Source organism: Gorilla gorilla, chromosome 7 (assembly GCF_029281585.2).
Source record: "Gorilla gorilla gorilla isolate KB3781 chromosome 7, NHGRI_mGorGor1-v2.1_pri, whole genome shotgun sequence".
Classification (NCBI taxonomy): Eukaryota; Metazoa; Chordata; class Mammalia; order Primates; family Hominidae; genus Gorilla; species Gorilla gorilla.
Window position 1 is genome coordinate 137,105,220 of NC_073231.2, and position 18,191 is coordinate 137,123,410.

General features: G+C 40.0%; 1 long non-coding RNA gene across 3 annotated transcripts in view; it reads left to right on the forward strand.

The window, feature by feature from the left end:
* The window catches only part of LOC129524000 (uncharacterized), a 39,867-nt gene extending 21,982 nt beyond the window's left edge, over positions 1 to 17,885 (forward strand). The window contains exons 1-4 of one of the 3 annotated variants that reach the window (XR_008667654.2): positions 10,623 to 10,718; positions 12,587 to 12,746; positions 14,590 to 14,782; positions 17,570 to 17,885. This is a non-coding gene — a long non-coding RNA (uncharacterized lncRNA). Of the gene's footprint in view, positions 1 to 10,622; positions 10,719 to 12,245; positions 12,747 to 14,589; positions 14,783 to 17,569 lie in introns of those variants that run through there. The other 2 variants (XR_008667655.2, XR_008667653.2) reach the window with 2 other exon arrangements.
* The last annotated feature ends 306 nt before the right edge of the window (positions 17,886 to 18,191 follow it).

An 18,191-nucleotide genomic window follows, 5' to 3' on the forward strand; every position in this document is an offset into this window, starting at 1 on the left:
TGTATTTGTGATCAGCCTGACAAGTAATTCTTTAAATGTCTGACTGACTCCAAAATGAGAAAGAACATTAAAAAGATGCTGTCTCCTTAAATCTGATAGATGCTTCTCAAGAATTCTGCTTCTGCTGAGGGGACCAAAACCAAGGCAAACATTTGGGCAGGTTCCTCAGGGCACTGCCAGACCAACCTAAACACACAACTCCAAATGTATAGAGGAGAAGGTCTCCACTGCCTGTTCTGGCACCAGACAGCAACTCCAAAATGTGGGATGCTAACCCCACAGCCTTGAAGGGGCTAAGAAATAGGAGATGATATTGGGTTCGAGCATGGGCACGCTGGTCACTTACATGAGATCAGCAGCCTTTCCCTTCATTGAGCACTGCTCTGGTTGCTGTGTTAGATCAGGTTCCAGAACTCCAATGAAATTGATCCAAATCACTTTTTTCAGCTCAGTGATTTATTTGGGGGAGGAATCAATTTCTCCATTGCATTGTAAAATTTTCTACTCTGCCATTGTGTGACATTATTCCTCTCACATTTTTTAATTAAACATTTTGAGATAACTGTTGATTCACATGAAGTTGAAAAAATGATACAGAGAAATCCCATGTATTTATCCAGTTTCAACTTCTGGTAGCATGTTGTAAAATTGTAGTGCAAAATTACAAGTAGAATATCAGCATTGGTACAGTCAAGATGCAGAACATTTCCATAATACAAGAATTACTCATGTGGTCTTAAATAGCCACATCCACTTCCCTTTAGCTCTCAACCCTTCTGAACCCCTGGTAATTACTATTCTGTTCTCCATTTCTATAATTTTGTCATTTCATCATTTGACCATTATTCCATAATTTTCTCAACCTTAAAATAAGAATAGTATTACTTACTTCCCAGTGTAACTTCACATAATATACTTCAAGTTTATTTGAGTACTTATCTTGCACATATTAAGCACTCCAATAAATGTTAGCTGTAATTATTGATGCTATTATTACTATGGTCAGAATCATAGCCTTAGGGTATCAATATCAGGGATAAAATATTGTCATTGGAAAAAAGTTAAAGAATATGGATTTGGCTTTAACTTGTTCTTAACTAACTAGAAAGTATTCTCCATTGTGTCATAATATTTCTAAATCTCACTTTCTCCACATTTTGAATGGAAATAAGAAAGTTATTTTACATTCAATGTTTTTGTGGTGATTAAATGTACCATGTTTATATAGGCTGATCCATTCAGCTTTCTTTCCCCTTTTATTATTCACTGACAATGTATAAGAGTTAAAGCTTAAATCTATTGTCAACCTGCAATGTACCCATTAGCAGAGGTACACAAGCAAGAACGTACTATACAATTCTTTAATAAAATTCTTATCCTTCTGCCTCAATGGCAGAGGAGGACAATATTTTCAAAATGCTTATTCTACCTCTTCTATGCTTTTTCTGGGAAAGCAAGTTAGTGTACTATGTTTGGAAGGTTATATGTTAGGTCTATTAGGCCATTCTTGCTTGCTACAAAGAAATACCTGCGACTGAGTAATTTATAAAGAAAAGAGGTTTACTTGATTCATGTTTCTTCAGGCTGTACAGAAAACATGGTGCTGGTATGTGCTTGGCTTCTGGAAGCTTTTACTCAGGGTGGAAGGCAAAGTAGGGAGACGACACATTATATGGCAAAAGCAGGAGCAAAAGACAGTGACTTAGCAGGGAGGTGCAACACACATTTGTTTAAATGAGCAGGTCTCGTGGACTCTCATGATCCAAATCCTCATGATCCAAATACCTCTCACTAGGTCCACCTCCAACATTAAGGATTGCATTTCCACATGAAATTTGGGTGGAGATAAATATACAAATGATATAATTTCATCTCCGGCCCCTCCCAGATCTCATGTTCTTCTCCTATTGAAAAATACAATCATGCCTTCCCAATAGTCCTTTAAAGTCTTAATTTGTTTTAATGTTAACTCAAAAGTCCAAAGTCCAAAGTCTCATCTGAGATAAGGCAAGTCCCTTCCATCTATGAGCCTGTAAAACCAAAAACAAGTTATTTACTTCTAAGATAAAATGGTGGTATAGGCAGTATAGGGTAAACATTGCCATTCAAAAGGGAGAAATCAGTCAAAATAAGGGGCTGCGGGCCCCACATGAGTTCAAAACCTACCATGGCAGTCATTAAACTTAAAGAGCCAAAATAATTTTCTTTGACTGCATGTCCCACATCCAGGGCACACTGGCACAAGGGGCAGCTCCATCCCTGCGGCTTTGCAAGGTTTAGCCCCTGTGGCTGCTCTCACAGGTTATTGAGTGCACAAGGCTTTTCCGGTGCAAGGTGCAAGCTGCTAGTGGATCTATCATTCTGCGATTCTTTCCTACGCTCCAATAGGTAGTGCCTAGTGGGGACTCTGTGTGGGGGCTCCAAACCCACATTTTCCCTCTGCATTTCCTATTAGAGGTTCTCTGTGGGGCTTCAGCATGCTTCTGCCTGGGCACCCAGTGTTTCTCATACATCCTCTGAAATCTAGGTCGAGGTCTAGCCTCCTTAATTCATGCACTCTGCACACCCAGGCTTAATACCACATGGAAGCTGCCAAGGCTTATGGTTTGAATTTTCCAAAGTGACAGCTCTCGGTGTACCTGGGCCCTTTAAGCTCCAACTGAAGCTGGAGTGCCTGGGATCTTGGAATTAGTGTCCCAAGGCTGTGCAGGGCTGCAGGGGCCCTAAGCCATGCCCAGGAAACCATTCTTCCCTTCAAAATCTCTGGGCCTGTGATGGGAGGGGCTGCTGTGGATGTTTCTAAAATGCCTTTGAAGTCATTTCCATTATTGTCTTGGATATTAGCACTTGGCTTTCTTTTAGTTATGCAAATTTCTCTAGCAAGTGATTGTTCCACAGCATGTTTGAATTCCTTTCCCAAAAAGCTTTCTTTTTTTCTGCCACATGGCCAGGCTGCAAACTTTCCAAACTTTTATGCTCTGCTTCCCTTGTAGATGCAACTTCTAACTTTAAGTCATTCTTCTGCTCCCACATATGAGCGTAGCTCATTACAAGCAGCCAAGCAATATCTTGAACTCTTTCCTGCTTAGACATTTCATCTGCCAGATACTCTAAATAATCACTGTTTATTCAAACTTCCACAGATCCTCAGGGCATGAACAGAATACAGCCAAGTTCTTTGCTAAGACATAACAGGCATGACCTTTGCTCCAGTTCCCAATACATTTTTCATTTCTATCTGAGACCTCACTGTTGATATAACTATCAGCATCTTGGTCACAACCATTTAACTATTCTCTGAGAAGTTTCAAACTTTCCCTCATCTTTCTGTCTTCTTCTCAACCCTCCAAACTCTTCCAACCTCTGCCTTTTTCCCGGTTCCAAAATTACTTGCACATTTTCAGATATATTTATAGAAATGCCCCTCTCTTGGTAGCAATTTTCTTCATTAGGTTGTTCTTGCACTGCTGTAAAGAAATAACTGTGACTGGGTAATTTATAAAGAAAGGTTTAATTGGCTCATGGTTCTACAGGTTTTACAGGAAGCATGGTGGTGATATCTGCTCAGCTTTTGGGGTGACCTCAGAAGCTTACAATCATGGCACAAGGTGAAAGGGGAGCAGACACATCACATAGAAAAAGCAAGAGCAAGAGGGAGAGTTGTGGGGGGAGGTGCCACACACACATAAACAACAAAATCTCAGGAGAACTCACAGCAAGAGCTGGCATATTATGGCCCAAGCCATTTGTGAAGGATCTGCCCCTATGAACCAAACACCTCCCACTAGGCTCCAGTTCCAGAATTGAGGATTAATATTCAACATGAGATTTGAGTGGGGATGAATATACAAACTGTATCACCTATCAAAATGAAAAATCTACAAACTTGTATTTCTATGAATTCTATTTTCAGGTATTCATTATATAGTCAGTTTTACAAGTGTAAAAGTATTATATTTTATTTTATTGCTTATTTGTAAGAGCTCTGTACATATTGTAGATACAAATCCCTTATCAGGTATATAATATGCAAATGTTTTCTCCCAATCGGTAAGATAATAAACATCCATTTAATAAAAGTTTATTTCTATAAATTTATGGGGTACATGTGCAATTTTGTTATATGACTGTATTGCATAGTGTTGAAGTCTTGGCTTTTAGTGTACCCATCACCCAAATAATGTACATTGTACTCATAAGTAATTTGTTATCTCCCTTCCTCCTTTCAGGCCCTAGCCTTCTGAGTTTCCAGTGTCAATCATTCCACACTATTTTGTCCATGTGTACACATCATTTAGCTCCTGCTTACAAGTGAGAACATGCAGAATTTGACTTTCTATTTCTTAGTTGTTTGGCTTAAGACAATGGCTTCCAGTTCCATCCATTTTGCTGCAAAATACATTATTTCATTCTTTTATATGGCTGAATAGTATTCCATTTTGTATATATACACCATATTTTCTTTATCCAGCCATCCATTAGTGGACACTTAAGTTGATTCTGTATCTTTGCTATTGTGAACAGTACAGCAATAAACACACAAGAACAGGTATCTATTTTATATAATTATTTATTTTCCTTTGAGTAGTTACCAACTGGTGGGATTGCTACATTTTTATTTTTAGTTCTTTGAGAACTCTCCATACTGTTTTCCTGAGAAGTTGTACTAATTTACATTACCACCAACCCTCTTCTTTGCAACCTCACTAAGGTTATTTTTTGACTTCTTAGTAACAGCTATTTTCATTGGTGTAAAGTGATATCTCATTGTGGTTTCACTTTGCCTTTACATTATGATTAATGATGTTGAGAATTTTTTCATTTACTTGTTGGTCATTTGTTTTCTTTTGAAAAATATAATATTCATGGCCTTTGCCCACTTTTAAATGGTGCTTTTTGTTGCTGTTGTTGCTGGAGTTGTTTGAGTTCCTTGTAAATTCCAGATATTAGTCCCACACTGGATGCACAGTTTGCAAATATTTGCAAATATTTTCTCCCATTCTGCTGGTTATCTGTTTATCTCTTGATTATTTCTTTTGCTCTACAGAAGCTTTTTAGTTTAATGAAGTCAAGTTCCATTTGTCTATTTTTGTTTGTGTTGTTTGTACTTTTGAGGTTTTAGTCATGAATTCTTTCCTTAGACCAATATTCAGAAGAGTTTTCCCTTGGTGTTCTTCTAGGACTTTTCTAGTCTCAGGTCTCAAATTTAAGTGTTTAATACATCTTGGGTTGGTTTTTGTGTATTGTAAAAGATGAGTCCCTTTTTATTATTCTGCATATGGCAATCCAATTTTCCCACCATTTATTGAAAAGAATGTCCTTTCCCTAGTGTATATTTTTGTTGACTTTGACAAAACGGTTGCCTGTAGATATGTGGCTTTATTTCTGGGTTCTCTATTCTGTTCCACTGATCCATGTGTCTATTTTTACACAAGTACCATGCTGTTTTGGTTACTATTGCCTTATACTATAATTTGAAGTCAGGTAATGTGATGCCTCCAGCTTTGTTCTTTTTGCTTATGATTGCTTTGGCTCTTCAGGCTCTTTTTTGGTTTTATATAAATTTTAGAATTCTTCTAATTCTGTAAAAACTGATGTTTGGGTTTTATATAAATGACATTGAATCTGTAGATGTTCGGGACAGTATAATCATTTTAGTGTTTTTTTTTAACTTTTATTTTAGGTTTGGGGGTATGTGTGAAGGTTTGTTACATAGGTAAACATGTATCTCTGGGGTTTGTTGTACATATTATTTTTTCACCCAGGTATTAAGTCCAGTACCCATTAATTATATTTTCTGTACCTCTTCTACCTCCCACCCTCCCCTCTCAAGTAGATGCCAGTGTCTGTTGTTTACTTCTTTGTGTTGATAAGTTCTTATAATTTCGCTCTCACTCATTAGTGAGAACATGCGGTATCTGGTTTTCTGTTCTTGCATTAGTTTGCTAAGGATAATAACTGGTAGCTCCATCCATGTTCCCACAAAAGACATGATCTCATTCTTTTTTATGGCTGTATAGTATTCCATGAAGTATATGTACCACATTTTCTTTATCCAACTTGTCATTGATGGACATTTAGGTTGATTCCATGTATTTGATAATGGGAATACTGCTGCAATGAACATTTTCACACATGTGTCTGTATGGTAGAATGATTTATATTCCTCTGGGTATATACCCAGGACTGGGGTTGCTGGGTCAAATGGCAGTTCCTCTTTTAGCTCTTTGAGGAATCAACATACTGATTTCCACAATTGTTTAAAGGATCAGTATTACTAAAATGGCGTATTACCCAAAATAATTTACAGATTCAATGCTATTCCTATCAAACTACTAATGATATTCTTCACAGACGTAGAAAAAGGTATTTTACAATTTATATGGAACCAGAAAAGAGCCCAAATAGCCAAGGCAAAACTAAGAAAAATTTAAAAACGAAGCTGAAAGCATCATGCTACCTGACTTCAAACTACACTACAAGGCTACAGTAGTCAAAACAGCATGGTACTGGTACAAAAACAGGTATATAGACAAATGGAACAGAATAGAGAGCCCAGAAATAAGGTCGGACATCTACGACCATCTGATCTTTAACAAAGCTGACAAAAACAAGCAACAAGGGACTTAAGTGTAAAACCCAAATATAAAAACCCTGGAAGACAACCTAGGCAATACCATCCTGGACATAGGAATGAGCAAAGATTTCACAGCAAAGACACCAAAAGCAATAGCAACAAAAGCAAACATTGACAAGTGGAATCTATTCAAACTTAAAAGCATCTGCACAGCAAAACAAACTATCAACCGAGTAAACAGACAACCCATAGAATGAGACAAAATATATGCAAACTACGCATCTGACAAAGATCTAATATCCAGCATCTATAAGGAACTTTAACACATTTACAAGAGTAAAACAAACAACTCCATTAAAAAGCGGACAAAGAGCATCAACAGAAATTTCTCAAAAGAGGACATACATGCAGCCAACAAGCATATTTTAAAAAGCTCAACATCAGTGATCACTAGAGAAATACAAATCAAAGCCACAATGATCATTTAACAATAGTAATTCTTCTGTTTCATAACCATGGAATGTTTTACCATTTGTTTGTGTCATCTACAATTTCCTTCATCAATGTTTTGTATTTTTCCTTGTAGAGATCTTTAACCATCTTGGTTTCTAGGTACTTTTTGTTGTTGTTGTTGTTGTGGTTGAAAACAGAATTATCTTCTTTATTTGATTGTTAGCTTGATAGTTATTGGTGTGTAAAAATTCTACTGATATTTATATGTTGGTTCTGTATCCTGAAAACTTACTGAATTTTTTAAATCAAATCTAAGATATTTTGGTGGAGTCTTTAGAGTTTTTAAATGTAAGATCACATTGTCAGCAAACAGAGATCATTTGACTTTCTCTGTTCCCAATTTGGCTACCTTTTATTTCTTTCCCTTACCTGATTGCTCTGGCTAGGACTTCCAGGACTACGTTGAATGGGAGTAATGAAATTGACCAAACAAGATAAGGACATCCTTGTCTTGTTTTAGTTTTTAGGGGGAATTCTTTCAACTTTTACCCATTCAGTGTGATATCAGCTGAGGGTTTATTTTATATGGCCTTTATTATGTTGAGATATGTTCCTTCTATGCCTAGAAGGCAATACAAAAAGGAACTGTAGAAACTATACAAAAACACTGAAATTTAAAAACATGCCCTGAATGACCATTGAGTCAATGGTGAAATTAATATGGAACTTAAAATAATTTTTAATTATTGCATGAAATGAAAACCTAACATACCAAAATATTTAGGATACAGCAAAAGCAGTACCAAGTGAAAAGTTTATAGCATTTTTTGATGCCTACATGAAAAATACGGAAAGATTACAAATTAGCATCCTAATATCACACCTCAAGGAACTTTAGAAAAACAAAAACAAATCAAATCCAAAGCTAGCAGTAGAAAAGAAATAACAAAGATCAGAGTAGAATTAAATGAAAATGAGACCAAGAAAATAATGCAAGGATTTGTGAAACCAATAGTTGGTTCTTTAAAAAGATAAACAAAATTGGCCAGGCACAGTGGCTCACGCCTGTAATCCCAGCACTTTGGAAGGCCGAGGTGGGCGGATCACGAGGTCAGGAGATCGAGACCATCCTGGCTAACATGGTGAAACCCTGTCTCTACAAATACAAAATACAAAATACAAAATACAAAATACAAAAAATTAGCTGAGTGTGGTGACAGGCACCTGTAGTCGCAGCTACTCAGGAGGCTGAGGCAGGAGAATGGTGTGGACCCGGGAGGTGGAGCTTGCAGTGAGCCGAGATTGTGCCACTGCATTCCAGCCTGGGCGACAGAGAGAGACTCTATTTCAAAAAAAAAAAAAAAAAAAAAAAAAAAAAAAGATAAACAAAATTGATAACTCAGTAGCTGGACTAATCAAGAAAAGAAGAGAAGATCCAAATAAACACAATCAGAAATGAAAAAGAAAACATTACAACATATATCACAGAAATACAAAACATATATCACAGAAATACAAAAGATTATCAGAGACTCTTATTAACAACTATACATTCACAAACTAGAAAACCTAAAAGAAATGGACAAATTCTTGGAAACATACAAATGCCAAGATTGAAACAGGAAGAAATAGAAATCCTGAAGAGACCAATAAATAGTATTGAGATTGAACTAGTAATAAAAATCTTCCAACAAAGTAAAGCCCAGGACCAGATGTATTCACAGCATAAGTTCTATTAAATGTACAATGAAGAACTTGTACCAATCCTTCTGAAACTATTTCAAAAAATTAAGGAGGAGAGAATTACCCCTAACTCATTCTAGGAAGCCAGTATCATCCAAGACAATGATATAACAACAACAACAAAAAACCTGAAAGTCAATATCCTTGATGAACATAGATGCAAAAATTCTCAACAAAATACTAGCAACCAAGTCCACCAGCATATCAAAAAAATCAAGATCAAACTCATGATGAAGTGGGTTCTGTTCCAGGGATGAAAGGATGGTTCAACCTACAAAAATCAATAAATGTGATTCATCACATAAACAAAAAAATTAAAGACAAAAACTATATGATCATCTCAACAGATGCAGAGAAAGCATTTGATAAAACTCAGCATCCCTTCCTTCATGATACAAACCATTTACTTTTAACATGAATCTTTATATTTAAAGTGGGTCTCTTGTAGCTCACATATAATTGAGTTGTTGTTGTTCTTTTTTTTATCTACTCTGACAATATATGTCTTTTAATTGGTGTAATGTGACCAGTCACATTTAAAGTAATTATTGATATAGCTGGATTAATATCTACCATATTTGTAGCTGTTTCCTATTTGTTGCACTTTATCTTTTCCTTTATTTTTCTTTTGCTCTCACTTTAATTGAACATTTTATATAATTCCATTTTATCTCTCCTTTCAGCATATCAGTAATGCTACTAACAAAAAACTTACTACTTTTCCTCAAGTTTCCAATATACATTTCTAACTAATCTAAATTTAACTTCAAATAACACATCACCTCACATGTAGTGCAAGTGCCTCATAATAATATTCTCAATCCCTCCCTCCTGTCCTTTGTGAATTGCTTCATTTCTTTAACTTATTTATATTATGATCGCTTAATGCATTGTTACTAATATTGCTTTAAACAGTTACCTTTCATATCAATTAAAACGAAAAAATAAAATATTTTATTTTACCTTCATTTATTCTTTCTCTGATGCCCTACCTTTCTTTATGTAAGTCCAATTTTCTGACATCATTTCCCTCCTGCCCAAAGATATTTTATTATTATGATTATGATTATTATTATTATTATTATACTTTAAGTTCTAGGGTACATGTGCATAATGTGCAGGTTTGTTACATAGGTATACACGTGCCATGTTGGTTTACTGCACCTATCAACTTGTCATTTACATTAGGTATTTCTTCTAATGCTATCCCTCCCCTAGGCCCTCACCCCCCAACAGGCCCCGGTGTGTGATGTTCCCCTCCAAAGACCTTTTAAATGTCATGCACAGCAGATCTGCTGGTTACAAGTTCACTCAGCTTTTGTCAGATAAAGTTACTATTTCTCTTTAACTTTGGAAGGATAATTTTCACTGGATATAGAATTCTAGGCCGGTGTTTTGTTTCCTTTCAACACTTTAAATATTTCACTCCACTTTGTTTCCACTTGCATTGTTTTTGACAAAAAGTCTGCTATTCCTATTCTTATTCCTGATAAGTAGGTATTTTATTTCTCTGACTTCTTTCAAGATGTTCTCTTTGTAAGGCCTCTGAGCCCAAGCCTGCAGGTATACATCCAGATGGCCTGAAGCAACTGAAGAATCACAAAAGAAGTGAAAATGGCCGGTTCCTGCCTTAGCTGATGACATTACCTTGTGAAATTCCTTCTCCTGGACAATGAATCTCAGGAGCTCCCCCACTGAACACCTTGTGACCCCCCTGCCCCTGCCTGCAAGAGAACAACCCCCTTTGACTGTAATTTTCCACTACCTACCCAAATCCTATAAAACTGCCCCACCCCCAATTCCTATTGCTGACTCTCTTTTAGGACTCAGCCCACCTGCACCCAGGTGATTAAAAAGCTTTATTGCTCACACAAAGCCTGTTGGTGGTCTCTTTACATGGATGCACATGACACTCTTGACTTTGATTTTCTGCAGTATGAATATGGTAAGAAGAGTATGTATTTGCTGTTGGTGGTGGTGTTTGTTTTGTTGCTGCTGTTGTTGCTTTTTGTCTTTATTATGCTTGGGGTTCTCTAAACTTTCTGTATCTGTGATTTGGTGTCTATCATTAATTTTGGAAAGCTCTTTGCTGTTATTACTTCAATGTTTGGGGTTCTCTAAACTTTCTATATCTGTGATTTGGTGTCTTTCATTAATTTTGGAAAGCTCTTTGCTGTTACTACTTCAAATTTTTTTTTCTGTTTGGTTCTGTCTTTCTTTTCCTTTTGGTATTCCAAAGTTTCTCACAGTTCTATAATCTTCTAATAATATCTCAGTCTTTTATTGGACACATGCCTCAGGGCTGAGGCCTTCCTATGTGTTTCTCAAATGGTATAGCATTTCTTCTCCTGCTTTCTAGCTGCAACATTTCCACTGTATTTCCTTGAAGTCCCCAAAACCTGTTGGCTATATTTTTCCCTTCATGTGTGAGACAGGAAGTGAAGAGTGGATGAGACTGAGAAAAATGCCTTTTCTTAAACTGAAATACACATTCTCTTCTTCTGGAGGGCAGCTCTTTGTTATAGAGAACACTCTGGGTGTGTTTCACAATTTTGATTCTTCCCTATTCTGTGCCACAGCCAGGAAAGGGTCTTTCTTGGATCTTTACTTTGAGGATATGATAGGATTCCTTGAAATAGAGCCCATGCAAATATGGGATTTCCTAAAACTGTGGTCCCCAAAAGGCTCTCCCTCTCATGCTATTATATAGTTAGCCTCCATCAGTTTGTTAAAATTGCAATTTCAGTATCTTTACAGGGTATATGGCTCTATTACATTCTGCTCCAGTGTTGCTGTATTTTTCTGATTGTACCTGTCTCTAGATTTCAGATTGCAATTTGCCCTGTGACCTCAGTTTTCTGATAAGTAGCATAAAACAAAAGTAATTTTTCAGAATTTTCAGCTTTTTCTTATTGTAGGCATGGGAGTAAGAACTTCGAAGCTCTTACATGTTGGAGCCAAAATTGGAACTCCCATGCATGGGGTTATGATAAATAGTAATCATTCATCTTCAAAACCACTGATACCAGCTTGGCCAAAAATATGCTTAAGAAAAATCTTTCTTTATGTTAATATCAGACCCTGTATGGTTCTTAGCCCTTTCTCATCCCTGCAGCTAAAGGCATGTGGTCCTCTCTTCCTATACCAAACAGTATCAGTTAAGATGGAGATTTCAGGGGCCTTGTTTTTACATACTATTGAAATCAATCCTGCTTTAGCTAAGTCTGTTTTGGGCCTAATTTCCAGATTCCTAATTCTTGGGATTGTTTTCTCCAGCTGAGGAATTCTTAACCAAACAAGAGACTTGTTTTTTCATTTCCTAATCTGATGATTCCCTTTTCTATCACCTGTTTTTAAGACTTAATTCCTGCCTCTAAACTCCAGCTAAGTGTTGCCTTTTGAGCCTAATCCTTATATCTCTGGAAGTCAGTATTTTCTACCTGTCAGGCCTCTGAGCCCAAGCTAAGCCATCATATCCCCTGTGACCTGCACATACACATCCAGATGGCTGGTTCCTGCCTTAACTGATGACATTCCACCACAAAAGAAGTGAAAATGGCCTGTTCCTGCCTTAACTGATGACATTGTCTTGTGAAATTCCTTCTCCTGGCTCAAAAGCTCCCCTACTGAGCACCTTGTGACCTCCACTCCTGCCCGCCAGAGAACAACCCCCTTTTTTCCTTTACCTACCCAAATCCTATAAAACGGCCACACCCCTATCTCCCTTCGCTGACTCTCTTTTCAGCCCGCCTGCACCCAGGTGATTAAAAACTTTATTGCTCACACAAAGCCTGTTTGGTGGTCTCTTCACAGGGACACGCATGAAATTTGGTGCCGTGACTCGGATCGGGGGACCTCCTTTGGGAGATCAATCCCCTGTCCTCCTGAACTTTGCTCCATGAGAAAGATCCACCTACGACCTCAAGTCCTCAGACTGACCAGCCCAAGAAACATCTCACCAATTTCAAATCTGGTAAGCAGCCTCTTTTTACTCTTTTCTCCAACCTCCCTCACTATCCCTCAACCTCTTTCTCCTTTCAATCTTGGTGCCACACTTCAGTCTCTCCCTTCTCTTAATTTCAATTCCTTTCATTTTCTGGTAGAGACAAAGGAGACATGTTTTATCCATGGACCCAAAACTCCTGCACCAGTCATGGACTGGGAAGGCAGACTTCCCTTGGTGTTTAATCATTTCAGGGACGCCTCTCGGATTATTCATCCAGGTTTCAGAGGTGTCAGACCACGCAGGGATGCTTGCCTTGGTCTTTCACCCTTAGCGGCAAGTCCTGCTTTTCTGGGGGAGAGGCAAGTACCCCAACCCCTTCCCTCCATGTCTCTACCCCTTCTCCACCTTTCTGGGGGGCAAGAAACCCCCAATCCCTTCTCCTTCACTCTTAGTGGCAAGTCCCGCTTTTCTAGGGGAGGGGCAAGTACCCCAACCTCATATCTCTGCACCCCAATCCCTTATTTCTGCACCCCAACCTCTTGTCTCTGCACCCCAATCCCTTATTTCCATGCCCCAACCTCTTATCTCTGCACCCAGATCCCTTATTTCCATGCCCTGGCCTCTTATCTCTGTGCCCCATCCCTTATTTCCATGCCCTGACCCCTTTCCCACTTTTCTGGAAGGTAAGAACCCCCGAACCCCTTCCCTCTGTGTCTCTACTCTCTCTTTTCTCTGGGCTTGCTTCCTTCACTATGGGCAACATTGTACCCTCCATTCCTCCTTCTTCTCCCTTAGCCTGTGTTCTCAAAAACTTAAAACCTCTTCAACTCACACCTGACCTAAAACCTAAATGCTTATTTTCTTCTGCAATGCCCCTTGACCCCAATACAAACTCAACAGTAGTTCCAAATAGCCAGAAAATGGCACTTTCAATTTTTCCATCCTGCAAGATCTAAATAATTCTTGTTGTAAAATAGGCAAATGGTCTGAGGTGCATGACATCCAGGCATTCTTTTACACATTGGTCCCTTCCTAGTCTCTGTGCCCAGTGCAACTCATCCCAAATCTTCCTTCTTTCCCTCCCGCCTGTCCCCTCAGTACCAACCCCAAGCATCGCTGAGTCTTTCTAATCTTCCTTTTCTACAGACCCATCGGACCTCTCCCCTCCTCGCCAGGCTGAGCTAGGTCCCAATTCTTCCTCAGCCTCCGATCCTCCACCCTATAATCGTTTTATCACCTCTCCTCCTCACACCCAGTCCGGCTTACAGTTTCATTCCGAGCCTAGCCCTCCCCCACCTGCCCAGCAATTTCCTCTTAAAAAGGTGGCTGAAACTAAAGGCATAGTCAAGGTTAATGCTCCTTTTTCTTTATCAGACCTCTCCCAAATCAGTGAGCATTTAGGCTCTTTCATCAAATATGAAAAACCCAGCCCAGTTCATGGCTCACTCAGCAGCAACCCTGAGACGCTTTACAGCCCTAGACCCTAAAAGGTTAAAAGGCAGTCTTATTCTCAATATACATTTTATTACCCAATCTGCTCCCGACATTAAATAAAACCCCAAAAATTAAATTCCGGCCCTCAAACCCCACAACAGGACTTAATTAACCTCACCTCCGAGGTGTGCAATTAATAGAGTAGAGGCAGCCAAGTAGCAACGTATTTCTGAGTTGCAGTTCTTTGCCTCCACTGAGACAAACCCCAGCCACATCTACAGCACACAAGAACTCCAAATGCCCGAACCGCAGCTGCCAGGGTTTCCTCCAGAACCTCCTCCCCCAGGAGCTTGCTACAAGTGCCAGAAATCTGACCACTGGGCCAAGGAATGACCACAGCCCAGGATTCCTCTTAAGCCGTATCCCGTCTGTGTAGGACCCCACTGAAAATCAGACTGTTCAACTCACCTCGCAGCCACTCCCAGAGCCCCTGGAACTCTGGCCCAAGGCTCTCTGACTGACTCCTTCCCAGATCTTCTCAGCTTAGCAGCTGAAGACTGACACCGCCCGATCGCCTCAGAAGCCTACAGGACCATCACAGATGCTCTAGGTAACTCTCACAGTGGAAGGTAAGTCCGTCCCCTTCTTAATACGGAGGCTACTCACTCCACATTACCTTATTTTCAAGGGCCTGTTTCCCTTGCTTCCATAACTGTCGTGCGTATTGACGGCCAGGCTTCTAAACCTCTTAAAACTCCCCAACTCTGGTGCCAACTTAGACAATACTCTTTTAAGCATTCCTTTTAATTATCCCCACCTGCCCAGTTCCCTTATTAGGCTGAGATACTTTAACTAAATTATCTGCTTCCCTGACTGTTCCTAGGCTACAGCCACACCTCATTGCTGCCTTTTCCCCCAGTTCAAAGCCTCCTTCACATCCTCCCCTTGTATCTCCCCACCTTAACCCACAAGTATGACACCTCTACTCCCTCCTTAGTGACCGATTATGCACCCCTTACCATCCCATTAAAACCTAGTCACCCTTACCCCGCTCAATGACAATATCCCATCCCACAGCATGCTTTGAAAGCGTTAAAGCCTGTTATCATTCGTCTGTTACAGCATGGCCTTTTAAAGCCTGTAAACTCTTCTTACCATTCCCCCATTTTACCTGTCCTAAAACCAGACAAGGCTTACAGGTTAGTTCAGAATCTGCGCCTTATCAACCAAATTGTTTTGCCTATCCACCCCGTGGTGCCAAACCCATATACTCTCCTATCCTCAATACCTCCCTTTACAACCCATTATTCTGTTCTGGATCTCAAACATGCTTTCTTTATTATTCCTTTGCACCCTTCATCCCAGCCTCTCTTCGCTTTCACTTAGACTGACCCTGACACTCATTAGGCTCAGCAAATTACCTGGGCTGTACTGCCGCAAGCCTTCACAGATAGCCCCCATTAATTCAGTCAAGCACAAATTTCATCCTCATCTGTTACCTATCTCGGCATAATTCTCATAAAAACACACGTGCTCTCCCTGCTGATCATGTCCGATTAATCTCCCAAACCTCAATCCCTTACAAAACAACAACTCCTTTCCTTCCTAGGCATGGTTAGTGCAGTCAGAATTCTTACACAAGAGCCAGGACCACACCCTGTAGCCTTTCTGTCCAAACAACTTGACCTTACTGTTTTAGCCTAGCCCTCATGTCTGCGTGCAGTGGCTGCCACTGCTTTAATACTTTCAGAGGCCCTAAAAATCACAAACAATGCTCAACTCACTCTCTACATTTCTCATAACTTCCAAAATCTATTTTCTTCCTCACACCTGATGCATATACTTTCTGCTCCCCGGCTCCTTCAGCTGTAGTCACTCTTTGTTAAGTCCCACAATTACCATTGTTCCTGGCCTGGACTTCAATCCAGCCTCCCACATTATTCTGGATACTACACCTGACCCTCATGACTGTATCTCTCTGATCCACCTGACATTCACCCCATTTCCCCATATTTCCTTCTTTCCTGTTCCTCACCCTGATCACGCTTGATTTATTGATGGCAGTTCCACCAGGCCTAATCGCCACACACCAGCAAAGGCAGGCTATGCTATAGTACAAGCCACTAGCCTGCCTCTTAGAACCTCTCATTTTCTTTCCATCATGGAAATCTATCCTCAAGGAAATAACTTCTCAGTGTTCCATCTGCCATTCTACTACTACTCAGGGATTATTCAGGCCCCCTCCCTTCCCTACACATCAAGCTCGAGGATTTGCCCTCACCCAGGACTGGCAAATTAGCTTTACTCAACATGCCCCAAGTCAGATAACTAAAATACCTCTTAGTCTAGGTAGACGCTTTCACTGGATAGGTACAGGCCTTTCCTACAGGGTCTGAGAAGGCCACCACAGTCATTTCTTCCCTTCTGTCAGACATAATTCCTCAGTTTAGCCTTCCCACCTTTATACAGTCTGATAACAGATCAGCCTTTATTAGTCAAATCAGCCAAGCAGTTTTTCAGGCTCTTAGTATTCAGTGAAACCTTTATATCCCTTACGGTCGTCCGTCTTCAGGAAAAGTAGAACGGACTAAAGGTCTTTTAAAAACACACCTCACCAAGCTCAGCCACCAAAAAGGACTGGACAATACTTTTACCACTTTCCCTTCTCAGAAGTCAGACCTGTCCTCAGAATGCTACAGGGTACAGCCCATTTGAGCTCCTGTATAGATGCTCCTTTTTATTAGGCCCCAGTCTCATTCCAGACACCAGACCAACTTGAACTATGCCCCCAAAAAACTTGTCATCCCTACTATCTTCTGTCTAGTCATACTCCTATTCACCATTCTCAACTACTCATACATGCCCTGCTCTTGTTTACACTGCCGGTTTACACTGTTTCTCCAAGCCATCACAGCTGATATCTCCTGGTGCTATCCCCAAACCGCCACTCTTAACTCTTGAAGTAAATAAATAATCTTTGCTGGCAGGACTATGCTGAATCTCCTTAGGCACTCTAATTAGATGTCCTAGGTCCTCCCAATTCTTAGGCCTTTAATACCTGTTTTTCTCCTTCTCTTATTCCGTTTAGTTTTTCAATTCATACAAAACCGTATCCAGGCCATCACCAATAATTCTAAATGACAAATATTTCTTCTAACATCCCACAATATCACCCCTGACCACAAAATCTTCCTTCAGCTTAATCTCTCCCACTCTAGGTTCCCACGCCGCCCCTAATCCCGCTCGAAGCAGCCCTGAGAAACATCGCCCATTCTCTCTCCATACCATCCCCCAAAAATTTTCGCCACCCCAACACTTTACCACTGTTTCGTTTTATTTTTCTTATTAATATAAGAAGACAGGAATGTCAGGCCTCTGAGCCCAAGCTAAGCCATCATATCCCCTGTGACCTCCAGGTACACATCCAGATGGCCAGTTCCTGCCTTAACTGATGACATCCTACCACAAAAGAAGTGAAAATGGCCCGTTCCTGCCTTAACTGATGACATTGTCTTGTGAAATTCCTTCTCCTGGCTCATCCTGGCTCAAAAGCTCCCCCACTGAGTACCTTGTGACCCCCACTCCTGCTCGCCATAGAACAACCCCCCTTTTCCCTTTACCTACCCAAATCCTATAAAACAGCCCCACCCCTATCTCCCTTCGCTGATTCTCTTTTCCGGACTCAGCCCGCCTGCACCCAGGTGAAATAAACAGCCTTGTTGCTCACACAAAGCCTATTTGGTGGTCTCTTCACACGGACGTGCATGAAACTACCTACACCCATACGGAAGGGAACAAATCATGGTAAACCACAAGCACTAGTAGCATTTACAATAGTTGCTGAAGATCCTCCTTAGCTCCCAGCCTTCTGTTCTGTTCCAAGTCAGCCTGCCTCCTGATGCTAGATGTTCTTCCTTCTCCCTGACCTTTATAAGAGATCGTGGAATTGAGGGCTGCACTGGAGCCTACCTCTGCTTTTATGGAACACACTGAATCTACTAAAATCAGTGTTTTCTCACTAAAAGCAAGATCTCAATT